Source organism: Vicia villosa, linkage group LG3 (genome assembly GCF_029867415.1).
Source record: "Vicia villosa cultivar HV-30 ecotype Madison, WI linkage group LG3, Vvil1.0, whole genome shotgun sequence".
Classification (NCBI taxonomy): Eukaryota; Viridiplantae; Streptophyta; class Magnoliopsida; order Fabales; family Fabaceae; genus Vicia; species Vicia villosa.
Genome location: NC_081182.1, coordinates 64,659,027 through 64,677,724, shown reverse-complemented (window position 1 = coordinate 64,677,724; position 18,698 = coordinate 64,659,027). Strand labels below are relative to the sequence as shown.

At 32.6% G+C, this 18,698-nt stretch overlaps 1 pseudogene; it reads right to left on the bottom strand.

The window, feature by feature from the left end:
* Nucleotides 1-2,652: 2,652 nt before the first annotated feature.
* LOC131661701 (disease resistance protein RPV1-like) lies at nucleotides 2,653-18,663 on the bottom strand (annotated as a pseudogene).
* Between the last annotated feature and the right edge of the window lie 35 nt (nucleotides 18,664-18,698).

The window sequence follows — 18,698 nt, the reverse complement described above, 5'->3', positions numbered from 1 at the left end:
AAGTTGAAAAAAAAATTATCATTTATTTTTTTTATTAGTGTATAATGAGATGATTATTATTAATTAAAATATTAGAAACTACAAAATTATACAATTTAATTTGATATTCAAATATTGAAGATACATTGATGTTTATAAATTGTAATTGTTTTGTCTTTATGTTTCATTTTCTTTTTTATTTATAACATATTGAAATTTTTTATTTTAATGTATTTGATCAAACAAGCATTTATTAATTTATCTTTCGCACACATTTAATTCTTCATAAATAAAAGTTCAATTTTTTAATAGGGATTATTTAATTTATAATAGAAAAATGATGCAATTATACATACGAATACATTTGTGGGCTAGCTGGTTGCCCTCAATTTAATGTGTGTGCTTATGTCCCAACCTGAAGCACGCCAATGTACCTAATCATGTCAATGTGTGGAGTGATAAAAGTGATCTGACCTATGGGGTATATTTGTTTTGTCCGCATTTTTTTATAGAGCGGATCGAGATTTTAAATCCACACACTCTAATATATTCATCTCGTTTTGATTTGTGTTTTTTGCGGAATTTTGTCGACGTGGATTTTAAGATAATTTTTTATATTTTGTAAGCATTAAAGGGGTAGTTTTTGTGGACCTGTCTTGTCTTGCCCTTATATTTTATTGGACAAACAAGCATTATAAGCTGGTGCTCTCTATATTGTGTGTCCCGCCTCTTTTTTTTTTTTTTTACAGACTTTTGTTGAAAGAAACCAAATAAGATGAAGATGCTCGTTTGCCACTCCTAATGTCCTGATCTTATTATAAGACTAGAGTTTAATACTTTCAAAAATATAGTAAGATTTATTAGCTTACATAAAAAGTTATTTCACTTAAATATATTTAAATAAATAATTTAAGTTAAATTTTAAAAAATCTAAATGAAAGAGTAAGTGAGATAAGTCAACTAGTATTAAATTTAGTTAATGTAATAATAATAGAAACAAATAAGTTATTGATATTTGTAATCAATAATTTTTTGGCTTAAATGCAGTTTTGACCCCTTAAATTTTTCAATTGCTTGATTTTGGTTTTCATGTTTCAATTGCTTGATTTTGGTTCCCCAAATCTTGTAATGGCTTGATTTTGGACCACAAGTTCCAATTGTTTGATTTTGGACCACAAGTTCCAATTGTTTGATTTTGGCCCCTCAAGTTTGTCCCCTTTTGCATTTGACAGAATGACATGTATACTAAACTTTTATTTTTTTTGTTGCTTTTTATTTTATTTTTTAAATTTTTTTCTCTACAATTTTATTTTCTTCTCTTTTTAATGGTTAAACTTTGAATGTAATATTTAAATAATCTTAAATATTTCATTCAACTTAGAATATACGGACAAACACGCAATATCACTTATAAAAAACTGAAACTCTATATGACTAATAGGATTGCTAGACTTTGAGACTTTATGCTTAACTATAAGGGAGTTATTGACCAAAGAGTTTGTCATTTTAATTAGGTAATGGTCTATTTTATTTTGTTAAAATAATTTGTCATTACGCATAAGTTGAATGAAATATTTAAGATTTTTTAAATATTACATTTAGGGCCCGTTTGGTGCGCAGGATAAGAGACAGGATAGGATAACTGTATCATATCCTATCTCAATCCAGTGTTTGTTGATACAACAGGATAGGATAAATTAATCCTGAAACTTATCCTATCATGCCTTACTAGTTCAAATTGCTATCCTGAATATGAGCTGGGTTAGAATCCGACAGGATAGGATAAGAAAATGATCTACTAATTTACCCCTATAAAATATAATTTAAAACAAAAAATTAAATATGAAAAAATATAAATAAAAAATAATTTGATATTATATAAAAAATATTAATAAATAATTTTAAAAAAATATGTATCAATATCATCAGGATGATTTTTTAACTTAATAAAATATAAAAAATTAGAATTTTTAAAAACAAAATAATTATTAAAATTTTAATATATGAATACTATTTTTATTTTTATCAAATATATATATATATATATATATATATATATATACTTTTATTTTGTTTATCTAATATATACTAGAATTCATGATTTTTTTTAAAAAATTGAAATTATTTACTCAATAGTGTTAATGAGTTTTTTTTAATTATAAAAAATTATAATTTTTATTACCAATTTATAAATTTTAAAATATTTACAAAATAATTTTAAAAAAATAGAATTGTTATACAAGGGTATATATATATATATATATATATATATATATATATATATATATATATATATATATATATATATATATATATATATATATATGTGTATATATATATATATATATATATATGTATATATATATATATATATATATATATATATATATATGTATATATATATATATATATATATATATATATATATATATATATATATATATATATATATATATATATATATATATATATATATATATATATATATATCTACACCTCCTATATTAATTAATTAAGATTCCACAATCAGTACGTGACTTACACCTTTCGAACTTTACAAAAACATGGACAAGACGTGAAGGCTACTTAAGAACAATAGTTCCAAAATAAAATTTACCAACTATATTTGCATTCCCATGGTCAGAATGCAAATGAAGCTCAAACATATTTTTTCCCCACTCAAGCAATGGAACAAAAACGTATTTGGGAATATAGACACAAAAGTAAATCAAGCAATGGATGCAACTCTGGTAATTCAGCTTATCATTGACTCCAATGACATTACAGAAGTATTATAAAATCAAACAATTTCAACATGTTTTTCATATGAATGTTGAGGAGTCCCCAAGAGACCATATCGGTTGAGTGGTAATTTCTATCAACTTTGTTGGGAGATCATAGACATGGATGTCACTCGGGCAGTTCAATTATTCTTCCTACATGGAAAAGTACAAGAAAAACAAAATTCAAGATCATCTCTTTCATATGGATGAGCTCATACATCTGCAAAGCTAGGTGTCAAACAATTAAAATGAGTTGAAGATGCTTCACAAGATTCCAATCGAGCCAAAGTTCATGAAAACACCTAAGATCACAATAGTTTTCTAGAAGAGCCTACAACTGGTTGGACGGCGATCAACACATACGGCTCGAAGAGCTATTTTTCGAGATCAACATACACTAACAATGTTTTTTATTTGATCAATAAATAAAGCTTTTAGTTTTTTATTATTTTTTATCGCTTTGAAGTTATCCATGCCCGTCTTACACATTGTGATCATAGTGATCCCTCAATCATACATAAACTTCGAGTTTTTTTATTGCCAAATATCACAACTTGCATAACAGTCGCATGAATAAAAACACAATAATCCTTAATAAATACCAAGACGAACATTCACAAGAAGATTTTTCTTTCAATTCCTCCTCCTTTTTTTGTCTTTGTTGTTGGTTATCTTTATTTTCATCAGTAGAGCCTCAAACTTCAGCTTCAATTGATAAGTGTTGTAACTCATCAATGACTTGAGCACTGGATTGTAATTCAACAATTTCAACTCAACTATTATTTCTACCTTCTACCTTCAACACCAAAACTATGTTCACAAGCATATACAGGGATGACCCCACAACCTTTGATCCCATTTGTTGACCATACTTTCTCTTCAATGTCCTGAATTTTGAATACAAATGAAAGGTTGTAATGACGATCACCTCTGTTTTCACTCCCCACCTTTGCCAATTTAGAGTTAATGTACAAATAGGTCATGAATACATGATCTGAAAGTAATACCTCTTGATTACCAACATCTGTACAGTATCCCGCAACTTTTTTGGTGTGTTCATAGATATCATAGTGAATGCATTTGCCATAAGTATCTAAGTTCTTAGAGAGAATGATGCAAAAGGAGAAACCACGCAAGCCATATTTTGGAATAGGAGGAATAACTATCGAAGCCTTTGTTGTCCGAAAATGAAATTCCCTAGGAACTTGGCCTCCAGGAATGAAAGATAGTTCATGAAAATAATAATGATTGGAAGAATTACTATCCATTGAATCGGTACATACTCGGAGTTTGTGTAACATATTCTTAAGCATTGTATGTTGAATTGAGTTAGTGTCCAGGTAAGTGCAGTTTGTGGCGCTCAATATTACCAAGGTTGCAGGAAGATTTGGTAGGGACTTAAGTTTCCTGCATTCATCTAATTCAAGAGTTTTCAACATTGAATTGTTTTGGATGTTGTCAGGGATAGTTTCTAAGTTGCAGCATCCTTTCATGTATAGTTTTTCTAAAGATGGCGAACCATCAAGGATGTACCAGAGACTCAATGCATTGATTTTTGTGCATCCATTAAGCTTCAGATCTGTGAGAGACCCCATTCCTGTATCGTTTGATAACTTCTTCCCAACAATGTTAAGCTTCATACATTGAATTAGATCCAAATGAATGCAATTCTCGGCTGCCAATTTCCGCAAGCTAGCTGGAAGTTTTGGCAGGGACTTAAGTTTCCAGCATTCATTTAAATGGATAAATTCCAACATTGAATTGTTTTGAATGTTGTTAGGGAGAGTTTCTAAGTTGCGACACTTTCTCAAATGAAGTTTTTTTAAAGACTGTGTGCCATCAAGGATGAACCAAAGATTCGATGCATTGAGTTGAGTGCATCCTTCTAGGTGAAGTTTTGTAAGAGACACTAATCCTGAATCATTTGGTAACTTCTTCCCAACAGTGTTAAGCTTCTTACACTTATTTAAATACAGACCAGTGAGTTTTCTGCAGTCCCAAATCGATGATGGAAATTCCACGAGAGATGAACAACGAACGAGATTCAGTGATTGAAATTCTTTTGATTGAATTTTAGTGTTCAAACTTTCAATCATTTTGCAGCCAAATAAACTTAGTTCTTTAAGCTTAGGTGCATTGAAAAGGGATGGATGGAGTTGAGAGAGACTCACACAATTACATAAAGATACTAATTCAAGATTTGGGGCCTTCGATAAGTTTGGAATCTCTATCAAGTCTTTGGAATTATCAAGGCTAATAGCCACTAAATTGTCAAGCCTCTGCATAAAGGAAAAAACATCATATTGTTGAGAAATCATTAGAATAAACTTATAATTAAATAACTTATATAATTGAGCTTAATTATGGCAGTGCTTACTCTATATGCTTATTCAAATACACTTCTACAAATTAATTAAATTGTACCTGAATTCCATCCCAAAGCTTTTTAAGCTTGCTATGGTGCATGCTAAGTCGCACAAGCCTTTCAGTGCATAAGGTTGGTGGCATAGACTCAAGGGGAAATGACTCCCAATAAAGGTATCTCAATTTATCAGACAACCACTCAAGACCTTCAGGAAGGTGCACAATATTGTAGACTTCACCTGTCTCAACTAGCATATCTATATTATTGGTGATAGAAAGATATCTTAAGTTGGTCATACTTCTAAAGGAATCAGAGCTTAAGTATAAATCCCCAATCTGAGAGATATCAACATCTATAACTTCAACAACATCAGTTCCCTGAAAAATAAATTTTGAATATCTTTTAGCAAAGAACGACATACATATTTATCTTGCTTATATTTCATGCATTTTTATAGCCAAATAAATTAATCTTCCACTTACCTTGTTATATTTCAACACATCATACACTTCATTAGGATTCCATAATCGACTTCTTCTTCCGGGGTCTTTGGGAGATTCTTTCATAATAATCTCTTTCCCCATTTCTACTAACAAACCATGCATTGTTATTTGATCAGAGAAACTTTCAAAATCTATAAGTGCTTTATATAGAAGGACTTCTAATCCACTCTCCGCAAAAAAATTGCAAGCATTCCATGCAGCTGTAAGGCAATATCGATCCATAGAATGATTATATTCAAATTCGTTTGCATTGTATATGCTTGCAATATCTAAAAATATGTCTTGTTGAGTAGGATCTAAGTCGTCGAAACTCAATTTTAACACATCATGGATTCTCTTATTGGGGATCTTTTTTAGCTTCTCCAATTCACTTAACCACACTTCTTTACTTTTTTATTTGAACCTAAAACTTTTAAAGCTAAGGGATTTCCTCTGCAATAAATAACTGCCATTTTTGATAAATATTCATATCCCTCTTTAGGAAGTTTTTCTCCAAAGGCACTCCAACAAAATAGCTCTAGAGATTCATCTGCATTCATTTCCTCAACCTCAAATATTTCACATTCATCGAATTGGCTGCATATCTCCTTATCCCTAGTTGTGATAATGACTCTACTACCAGCTCCCAAACAATTATCAACAATGTTAAGATTTTCTGCTTGCTCTAAGGTTGCCACATCATCCAACACAATGAGACTTTTTCCATATGCAAGTCTTCTTATGAAAATCGGGGTTTCAACATAAGGCGCATTGAGAGGATGGTCCAACAATGTAGAAAAAAGTTTGTTACGTACAGACTTGAGTCCACCCTTGGACGTTGATTCTTCCCTTATATTTTCAATGAAGCAAGTACGTTCAAATTGAGAATACAATTTAGCATATAAGTGTTTGGCTAGAGTGGTCTTTCCTATGCCTCCCATACCCCATAATGCAATGGTTTTAACATCATTTGACCCAATTTCGAGTAACAATTCAACCTTCTCATATTTTTTCTCAATGCCAACAAGTTCCTTGTTAACTTCAAATGGATGCCTACGATTCAATTTTTTCAAAACATCTTCCACAATGTCCCTAATGAAATTTGATTCCATCCTATCATATGAGAAGAGAAAGAAGGTCAACATTCTTACTATCAACATGCTGATTGAGCAAGAAAGAACTTTAAAAATTAAACATAGAGTTGATAATTATTTAAAGATTAACATGGTGGTATATTTATTGGTCCATCACGGTGAACTAAGAAATTCTCTATTGTGCCTATAATCATAGTTATTTAAAATTTACTATCAACATGCAGATTGAGCAAGAAAGAATGAAAAATTAGATTTCAGAACTTTAAAAGTGAAAGATAGAGTTGATAATTATTTAAAGATTAACATGGTGGTATATTTATTGGTCTATCACGGTGAACTAAGAAATTGTCAATTTATCAATTTATTCTGTCTTTTATCTCTTATAAATTATTACAATCATTTGAAAAAAAATATGTCAAACGAGACAAAGCTTTTTTTCCTGAAATTTTTGTGATAATTAATATTTTACAAATTATAATTATAAAATAATTTATATATAATTAATTAAAATTTATAATGAAATTGTAAATCAATTTTATTTTTATGGTTATTTAGTACTTATTGTAACTTATAATTTTATTTTAATTTATTTTAGTATAAATTTTACGATAAGGTTAGTTGAAATTATAATATATATATATATATATATATATATATATATATATATATATATATATATATATATATATATATATATATATATATATTATATTTGTAATTTATAATATTGAAGTTAGGTTAAAAATATATGTTATGATATAATTTTAAATCAATTTTATTTTTTATGGTTATTTAGTACTTATTGTAACTTATAATTTTATTTTAATTTATTTTAGTATAAATTTTACGATAAGGTTAGTTGAAATTAATATATATATATATATATATATATATATATATATATATATATATATATATATATATATATATATATATATATATATATATATATATATATATATTATGTAATTTATAATATTGAAGTTAGGTTAAAAATATATGTTATGATATAATTCTAAATATTTTTTTCTTTAATATTTGTTGAATAAGTAGGTCACATGTCAATCATTGAATTGATTTATTATTAAATCAAGAGAAAAGGAGATGTGCACTGATAGAGTAAATTAGTTTTACACTATCAACCAATGACAATCATATATCCTACCAATTCAACTTTTAAATTTTAAATTATTGACATGATTTGAAACTTTAAAATAATTTGATTTGATGTTTATGTTATACTTCTTTACACCGACAGTGCACTAACATTAAACTTTTAAATCAATGATAATTTTAATAATTCACGGTGATAAATAAGTAAATTAAGTTTACAATCCTACGTAGTATCATTTGATAATTAATATTAATGCTTTACTTTCTTTCTAAATAAGTTAATTTTCAAAGTAAATTACGGAAGAAGGTTTTATACTAGCCTTGCGCATAGTATAAATCATTACATTCATGAAATATGAAACTGAAGAGTGCAACAAAGATATCAAAGTTTTTTAATAATATTTTTGTGAGCGATAGAAAATCCTCTCCTAGGGTTTGTGAGTGATGTCGGCACGGCTAACGGTAATATTTCCCCGACGAGTCTGGAGAAGTCAGCAGTGGAACTAGATTTACAAGAAAGAAGTACAAAAAAGTTAAGGAGGTGGACTATAGTAGAATGGTGAAAGAAATCTCTTTCAGGGATATTATGGCTGGCAAAATTGTGGCAGATATGGAGGAGGAAGTGGAAGGAAGTGAGAGGAAGGGTGAAGAACTGGAGGGTGGGTATGGAGAGATAACGGTGGAAGAGGAGTGGAACGGTGGATATGAATGTCCCAATTTCATTTTCTCTGAAAAGGAAGCGAAAAGAATCCAGAAGCCATGGAAGAGAGGTGTTATTGTGAAGTTATTGGGAAAAAGAATAGGATGCAAAGCCTTGGATAACAGGTTGAATTCAGATGTGGGTGCGAAGAGGTGTCATTAGTATTATTGATCTGAGTAATGATTATTATCTTGTTGTCATTAGTATTATGGAAAATGAACCGTGGTTTATCTACGACCATTACCTTACGGTAAAGGATTGGAGACCAAATTTCAAGCTTGAAATTGATACAATTGAGGAGGTAATGGTCTGGGTCAGAATTGCAGATCTTCCAATTGAATATTACAATCCTTGAGCACTTGCCTTCTTTGGTGACCGGATTGGAAAAACAGTTAAGGTGGACAATACGACAAGAAAACATGAAAGAGGAAGATATGCTCGTATATATGTCACAGTGAATTTGTCCAAACCGCTAGTGGCAATGCTCAAAGTCCAAGGAAGCAGGTATAAGATTGAATATGAAGGGTTTCATATTTTGTGTCTAGCATGTGGTTGTTATGGACATTATAAGGAGAGTTGTCCAGCAGCCAATAAAGGGAAGAATAAGGAGGGAGAAAATAGTGGCACCGGAGGAAGAAAACCTGAAGGAATTGCCAGTAGGAAAAAGTATTGATCATGGAGGATCGAGTGTCGAAACAGGGCCATGGCGGATAGTTCAGAAACAGCGATGGGGAAAAAAGATGGTGGAGGGTCGGAAAAACACTGCTCCAGGAAGTTTTATAGAGAAGATCAACTCAAGGGGATCTCGTTTTCTGATTTTAGAAAATGAGGAGACAGGCTTAAATGCTAATGAAGAGAATTTGATTGCAAAGAAGGAGGTGAATGAATGTAATAGGAAGTTGTCTATTATAGAAGGAGGTTTGAAAGAAGGAATAAATGTCAGTGCTAGGAGTGTGATTGGAGAAAAAAGTAATAATGACACACAGGTGGATATTACTGATACATTCATTAATTTGGAATTAAATAGTGAAATGGGTAATGAGATAGCAAAAGGAAACATGGAGGTGAATGGACGGGGTATTAAAAGCATAAGTCAAAAGCAGCATACTAAAATCAAAAAATCAAACTTAGCTACACGTGGAGGGGTGCAGGTGAGAGAGAAAACAGGTGGTATCAACCAATCAGGAATGGAAGGCATCTTCGGAAAACTTAAATGAGGTGACACGAAAGAATCAAACATGTACAATCTAAAGAGGAGAGAGAAAGGGGACAGAGTAGGAGACAAAAAAGAAAAGGCTAGAGACAAGGAAGGCACAGATGGCAGTGAGGGATTGGTTCTTAACCATGATCCAGCACGTGAACGAATAGATATTGATAAACCTCCAGATATAAACATGCAAACCCATAAGAATATTCACATCACTTATGGGGGGTCTACTTGTAAGAATCATGAAGCTACTGTTGCAGGAGTAACTACGGATACAAGGAACGAGACGATGGATGAAGATAATGAAGTGGTTAAGGAGACACCCTTGGATGCTTGAGCCCTATTTTTCTAATGTTTTTTATGATGTTTACAAACCAACAAATAATGTTATGGAACTGTCGAGGAACTGCTAGTAAGGCCTTTTATAGGTACTACAAGCAGTACACTGATAATTATAACCCGAGTGTGTTAATTATTATTGAGACTAGATGCGATCCTGGGAAGCTAAAGATTTCTTTTAAGAAGCTGGGCTTTGACGCTATGGATGCCAGTGATAACACAGGATATGCAGGGGGCATTGTTATAGCTTGGAAAACAAAAGAGATTAATGTTAAGGTGAGCATTAAGGATAGACAGTTTATTCACGTTAAGGTCATCTTGGAGCATGGTAAGGATTGGTGGTGTACAACTGTATACGCGAGCCCTAATGACAGTAGCAAGAACCTGGTGTGGGAGGAGATAAAAAAGCTTGCCAATAACATGGAGGAACCGTGGTTGATTGTGGGAGACTTTAATGATATTTCTAAGAGGAGTGAAAAAAAGGAGGTATGCCAGCTTCAGTGACTAGATGTGAAAGAATGAAAAATAGAATGGACGATTGTCAGGTTACGGATATGGAGACGCGTGGACCGTTGTTTACATGGAGAGGCCCAATTTTCCATGGAGGTCAAAGAATTTATGAGAAGTTAGATAGAGGTTTGAGTAATGATGATTGGAATTTTCATTTTCCTGAAGCATACATTAAAGTGTTGCCGAGAGTGGAATTTTCAGATCACCGTCCTATCCTCATTAAGCCTTATGAGGATTATTTTCTTAGACACAAGCGGCCTTTTAGTTTTGAAAGTGCGTGGATTTTGAATGAGACTTATAAGAGTATGCTGCAGGAGGCGTGACAAGAGGGGAAATCTATCCTTGTCAACCTTGAAAATGTTACGCGTGGTATAGATAAGTGGAAGTTTGATTCCTTTGACAAAGTTAAGCATATGAAAAAGGTGTTGATGAGGAGGCTTAAAGGGGTTCATGGAAGCTGCAAGCTAGAGACAATTACGGTGGCATGAGAAGGTTAGAAAAGCATATTCAAAGGGAGCTTAGTGATATTCTTAATAAGAAAGAGATCATGTGGTTCCAAAGATCGAGGACAATGTGGTTATCAGATGGTGACAGGAATACTAGCTATTATCATATGAAAACAGTTAACAGACGAAGAAGGAATAAAATTTTGATGCTCAAGGATGATGGTGGGGACTGGATTAGTGATCAAGAAAGCCTAAAGACACATGTAACTAAATTTTATAAGATGCGTTTTACATGTAACAAGAGTTGGTGTAATTGGAGTCAGTCGCATGTGAGCTTCCTGAAGATTGATGTGAACAAGCTAGAGCGCCTGAAGGAAGAGAATAATGAGGTAGAAGTGAAGCGGGTCTTGTTCTCTATGAAACCTTGGAAAGCTCCAGGGCCAGACGGGTTTTCGCCGGGTTTCTATCAGAAAGATTGGGATACGGTTGGCCCTAACCTGACCAATTTTGTGAAAGAAGTTTGGAAGAAACCTAGTTTGATGGTGGAATTCAACAAAACTGACATTTGTCTCATCCCTAAGGTTGATCAAATGCATATTGTTACATAATTTCGACCTATCTCTCTATGAAATACTTTATACAAGGTGATAAGTAAGGTGATAGTTGGGAGACTGAAACAGATTATGCACCAGATTATTTCCCCGTTTCAAACGGGATTTGTCCCTGGAAGACCGATTCATGAAAACATCATCATCGCTAACGAGGTGATTCATACCATGCAAAAGAAGAAAGGTAAAAAAGGTTATTTTGCAATTAAAATAGACCTTTCTAAAGCTTATGATAAGCTGAACTGGGAGTTTATTTGGAGGATGTTGGAGGAAGTAGGTTTATCAAGTGAGATTATCAATGTCATTATGCATGGAGTGGTGAGTGTAGAGACGAACGTCAATTGGAATGGTTGTAAAAATGAACTCTTTCGGCCACAACGGGGAATTAGACAAGGTGATCCTTTGTCACCCTATCTATTTGTTCTTTGCATGGATAGACTCACTCATTTAATTGAGCATGAAGTAAATATGAAGCAGTGGAAACCGTTTCAACTTGGAAAAAATGGAATTCAAATCTCTCATCTTATGTTTGCGGATGATCTCTTGATTTTCGGGGAGGCTAATGAAAAGCAATTGAGGTGTGTTAAAGATACTCTTGAGAAGTTCTGTCATATGTGTGGTCAATAGATAAGTAATGAGAAGTCTAGTATTCTCTTTTCTAATAATGTTGCCAGGAATACTAGGGCTAAGCTGCTTCATGTTTCTGGCTTCCGTGAAACTAATGACTTTGGTAAATACTTAGGAGTGCCTCTCAAAGGGAAAGCTCTAAAGAAGTATGATTTTCAGTATGTTATAGATCAAGTGGCGAGTAAGTTGTCGAGTTGGAAGGCTAGACATTTATCTTTTGCAGGGAGAGTGACCTTAGCTAAAAGTGTCATGGAAGCTATACCAGTGTGTCATACCCCAAAATTTGCCCACATTTTTTAAAAAATTGGGTTTTATATAAATCTAGGATTCATTTACAGTGATATCCTGAATTTTATAAATATTTGATTTAAAGTCTATTTTAAAATATAATGGTTTACTCTTAAATTATTTATATTTTAATAAATAGCAAAATGCTGGTCGGTGCTTCATACACTTCCAATTGATTTTTTTTTATATCGAACAAATAATATGACACAATTGGTAAGGAGGTAAAAGTTTGCAGGTACAAAGTCTTGGGTTCGAATCTCACTTCTAACACTTTTCCCTTTTTATTTGTTTCTAACTTTAACTTTATTTTTATTTCAAAAAATCACAAAAAAATATATTTTCTTTTTAATTTTCGTTTTTTTTATTTTATATTAAAAAATTATTTTATGATTTATGCACTTTTATCACAAATTAATCAAAATCACAAAAATTACTTTTTTTAATAATTTAATATTAATTTTCTATTTAGTCATTTTTAAAATTTTGTTATTTTTACTTTTTCACAATCTTATGCATAAAATAACTCAAAAAATTATAAAAATATATATATGGTAGTTTTATTCAAATTTTGGTCCTAGTCAAGTTATAGTAAAGTTTTGATTGGATTTTTCTATTTTTAGAAAAAATGAAAACAAATATTTTAATGTTTAATTTAGTCATTTAATTACTGATTTTGTCTTAACTAATTTCTATTTTAATTTAACCTAAAATTCTAATATAAATAGAGACCTTGCTTACACACAAGGGGGAAACCAACTTTCAACCTTTCTCTTACGTATAACACCTTCAGACCACGAACCCTTATTGCCTCTCCCATACATATTACACGTACAGTGCACTAATCATCCCTCTAAAACTAACAATTTCTTACACACAATTTCCATAATATTATGAACCAAGTGAAATCCTTTGTCTTTTTCGTAGTATGAGTCAAAATACTCCGTCACGTATAGACCTTATCACTAACACTAACCCTTTTTCTTTTCACTAACCTTCATAACCATTACACCACAATCAAAACCCCTGTCAAAACACTAACTACAACACCATCATCATCATCCTCAAATCAGATCCAATCCAAATACCAAATCTATCACTGCTTCACACAAAACAACATTCAAGCCATAATCATAAACAACCCAAATCCAAAGTCCCACAGCCATTAACTTTCTGTTTTTTTATTTCATGATAGGTAACTTTCAAAAAGCTTGAAAGGATTCGCCACCATCGACGAACAGACCCAACGAACAAGGCCCGTCTCGCCGCAGCAAGCCGACGGCCTCGCAACCATGGCCCGCTCGCCAAAGCTCCGACGGATCTCCACCCACCGTGCCTGTTCCGATTGACACCGCGAATCCTCCGTCGACCATCTCGCCTTCACGACCGCCACACCGCAAAACAGTGGCCTCCGCTTCTCACGGCCGAGTCCGAAAAATCAACCGTAAGCCACCCCTCCTTTAAATCCTTTTTTAGTTTTTTTTTCCTTGTTGGATGGTTGAAGATTAGATTTGTATGTTGTTACTTGGATTCATGCAAGAATAAAAAAGAAAAAGATGTTATCTCTTCTATATTAAGAGAGAATGCCACACGCATAAGAGAAGAGGGATCTGAGTAACTTTTTGTTCCTAATATTTACTACTATTTATTTATTGCTTTATTTATTTTTAATTCTAATGCTATGTGTCAGTTTCCTATTGGAAGATGAAAGTTTGAAAGAGTCATGTTTCAATTTGGTTTCTTTAAATTAATTTTGTTTTGTTTTTTTTTTTATAAAAAAGAAATTATAAGCAAGAAAGTGGGAGATATGGTCCGCTTCTTAACTTTTGTATAGGTATTTTTCTTAAGCTTTTTATTATTAATATTAATTAGTAATTAGGAGTGTAGAATAATAATTAGGTTAGTGTAATTACCTTGATTTTAGGAGTAAGTTAATTCGGAATAATTTCATATAGATTCTAATAGCATCCACATCCATACCATCCAATTTAGTGGTATAAATGGACCCTACTTAATATACTCTACTATTTCACACTTTTCAATTATTTAAACCACCTAATTAAAATTTGTAAATATCCATACTATTCATCTAAAATTTTAAAATGGGTCCCACTAATCACACAATATACACTAACTTAACATTTAATATAATAAAAAATTGAAAAGCACCGTAGCATTATTTGGATACTGTGGTTATATAATACTACACCATTTGCATTCAATTATCCATACTATTCTGACACAAGTGGTACATGTGGCAAATACCACCCCCTATATTTATGCTCTAACTAACTTTTCTATATTTAAGCTATATAAAAATTAAAAATTAAAAATACATGTTTTAGAATTAGACTTTTTTTAATAATTAGAAAAAACACTAAAAAATATGTCTTTATTTGATATTTCTCTTTAGAATTCAATTTTGTCCATATTTTCCATATTCCTCATATTTTATTTTATGCTATTTTTCTAACACCTTTATATTGATTGCGAGGTATTACTGTCATTGAGCATTCGGGATACTTCTTATGGACATTTGCAATTTTGTATATATTATCTTTTATTTTTCGGTTTAATTCTCATTTAAATTTGTAATCCCCCACCCCGAAGCCATGTAATAGCTAGGTTTATGTTTCGCTTTTATTTTCCGCACATTTAAATTATTAACTATTAGTAATTAGGTGTGTATGGCAATACTAAAAGCAAATCGTAGCTAACCTAACGCAAGATAAAATACTCAAATCCAATACACTCGCACTCACTCACCTCTAGGGTACGCCCCTCTTGGTTGCCTTACGTATAAAGGTCGTGTCCCTCAAAGTGTAGAGGTACCCATTAGCAAAGGTCCCTCGATATAAAATCGTCACTAAGTCCCTCGATGACCCTCGGTTGTTGCCTACGAAAAAGTGACGATCGTCCCTTCGAACTTGCTAAAGGTACCTCTACTTATTGCCTTCAAACGACCTCGATGACCCTTCGATGACTCATACGTCCAATATAAACAAGGACTACCTACTTCTATATAGTATGGATAGTCCTAGGAACTTTAAAAAGCATAGAAAAAGACCAACTATTTAGGGTAATGCTCTTAATATGCCTAGTTCAATTAAAAAACATCTTTTCTATATTCTTTCAAAAACTAAGGCTACGCATTTACGCTAAAGTCCTTATGCCCCTTTTCAACTGAAAACAAACAAACATGAGCTAAGCAAACTAAGAGCCCGTAGATAACTACGGATGAAAAGGGTAGATAACTACGGATGAAAATGGTGCTTGCACCTTCCCTTTTCATAAACTACCCCCGAGCCCGTTTTCTTTTTAAAAGGTCTTTTTCTGTACTTTTTACCTTTCCTAAAATTGGACAAAATAAAAGTCGGTGGCGACTCATGCTCACCGCAACATTGGTTGCTTTAAAAAATAAAATAAAAGTCAGTTCACCGAGTTACACAGTGTATCCTATGATGACTAGCCTACTTCTGAAAGCGTGTGTCAAAGATATTCAAAAGCTGCAGCGTGGTTTTATTTGGGTTGATACGGAAATAAAAAGAAAACATCACGCGGTGGGCTGGAATACAGTTACAAAAGCTAAGAGGGATGGTGGTCTTGGTTTGAGGGACCTAAACATTATGAATCAGAGTTATGTTATGAAGTTGGGTTGTAAGATTATTAATGGGGAGGAGGACTTGTGGTGTAAGGTGTTGAGACATAAATATAAGGTGGAGCATAATGATGGTATTCTTCAAGCTAAGACCACACACTCTAATTTGTGGAAAGTTATTGCTAACACCTCGAACAAGTTGTTGGAGGTAAGTATGTGGAGGATGGGTGGTGGTTACATAATTAAGCCTTGGGACCAGAAATGGTTTGATAAAGGCTGCTGCATAGCAGAGCTTGATACTACAATCCCAATGGAGCTGTTAGGGGCCCGACTGTGCGACTTAGTGGATGGAGATGGTAAGTGGAATTGGAATTTCTTGTGATGGCTCCCTGATAGGATTAAGTTCAAGATTACGACTATCTCGACTCCGATAGAGGAAAGCGGTGATGACAAGTTAGTTACTGCAACTAATGAGGAAGGGCATTTCTCTATTGGTCAGATGTATAGAGAGATGACACAAGATGGTGATGTAGAAGCCAGTGATGAGTGGAATAGAATTTGGAAGTTGAAAGTGCCGAAATGTGTTCGAAGCTTTATTTGGATCCTGTATCATGATAGATTAAGCACGAATTATTGCATTAGTATCGTTGGCTTTGGGGTTGATGGGTGCTCATGTTGTGGTGCTGCTAACGAAACTTCTCTTCATGCCTTGCAAGACTACAATAAGGTTCGAGGTATGTGGGAGAGTTTAGTTCCAGCGGTAATCCACAGAGCCTTCTTCCAAGTGGATTGGCAGCAGTGGTTAGACATTAATATGAGTGGTAATACTAACCTGGATCCAGACTGGGGTAATGTTTGGGCAGTTGGATGACATACTGTGTGGGAATGGAGAAACAAAGAAAAGCATGATGAGAATTATAATAGACCTTTATACCAAAAGGAGGTCATTTTGGATAATTGGGAACATTATCAGGAGGCAATGAGGATAAATAGTAGAATTATGGTTCAAATAAAGAAAAGAAGTTTTTGAAGTGGAGGCCACCGAAGAGTTCCTTTGTCAAGTTGAATGTAGATGGAGCTCATAATAGCAATGGTTTGCCGGGGTGTGGAGGTATTGTTAGGGGTGATAAGGGCATTTGGTTAGGAGGATTTTCGAAAAGCATTGAATATTGTAGTATTATGATGGCTGAGTTGTGGAGTATCTATAGTGGCCTAAGGCTGGTTAAAGACATTAGGTGTAATAGGGTGGTTGTAGAGTATGACTCTAAAAAGGCTGTGGATATGATTTTGCAGGAAGTTATTAAAGGTACAGTTGCGGGAAATTTGGTGTGTCAAATTAAGAGTCTAATGGCTTATTTTGAAGCAGTGGAGATAACTCATAATTTTAGAGAAACTAACAAGTGTGCCAATTTGTTAACTCTAGATGGGAAGAAGCTTGCAGGTGAAACCTTGATTTTTACGGAGATTCCGGAGTGGTTAGTGCATCAAGTAGAGAAGGACAACGGTGATGAATTGTATTCTAGAAATTTAGTTGTGTAGTTTTTTTTTCTAGGCTTAGGCCTTCCTTTGTAACCAAAAAAAAATCAAAGTTTTTAGAGTGTTTTTATTAACTTGAATGCAAAATAACTTGAGTAGAGATAGTTGTGACAATTGTGTTTCTTATGTTTTGAGTTGAGTAAACATATCTAATCTAATCTAATATGGTATTCATATTCATAAAATAAATAGAAAAAGAAAAGATGCACATGAATTAAGTAACTAAATAATTTTATTTATTTACCTATAATTTTGAGAGTCCCATCCAGCTAAATTTGCTGCGTCAGTGAGAGCATCTTTCCATTTCTGCAATTTGTCTTTATTGTGTCTCAAATGTTGTTCATGTTCTTCAAAAGCTTGCCCATAACTCTCCGTCTGATTCCTCACATGAGATGGTTCTATTTCATAAAATACAGGTATTACAATTTGTTTTCGATCTCTCTTGCATTCTAGAATCTTGACGAGTTCATTTAAACACCATTTTGAAGAAGCATAGTGTTTTGAGAATATGACTACAGATGCTTTTGACTCCTCAATGGCTTTGACGAGGGCTGATGAGATCTCATCTCCTTTTTCAAGCTCATTGTCGTCAATAAAAGTTAGAACTCTCTTGCTAAGAGCTTCATAAAGATGACTGGTGAAGTTTCTACGAGTATCTTCTCCACGAAAACTAATAAAAACATCAAATCTTTTCAAAGACATTAACACCTTAAATTAATGTTGCACAGCCCTTATAGAATTCCAAGTGCCTCAAAAAACAAAAACAAAGGACAAAATTAAGAAACAGATGATAAGAAAACTATTTAGCCAAATATCAAACTAGAGAAAGATGAAAGTCATACTATATATAGAATAGAAGATGGTTAACTAACATTTGAAAAAAACAGTGATATAATTAAGTGAGTCATAAATTTTCCACAAAATCACACACACATAGTAGAAAAACAGAGACCAAAGGCAGAAAATTTTAACTTTAATAACAATATTTCATTTCACAAAACTGATATGATGTTGTGGTACATAAGA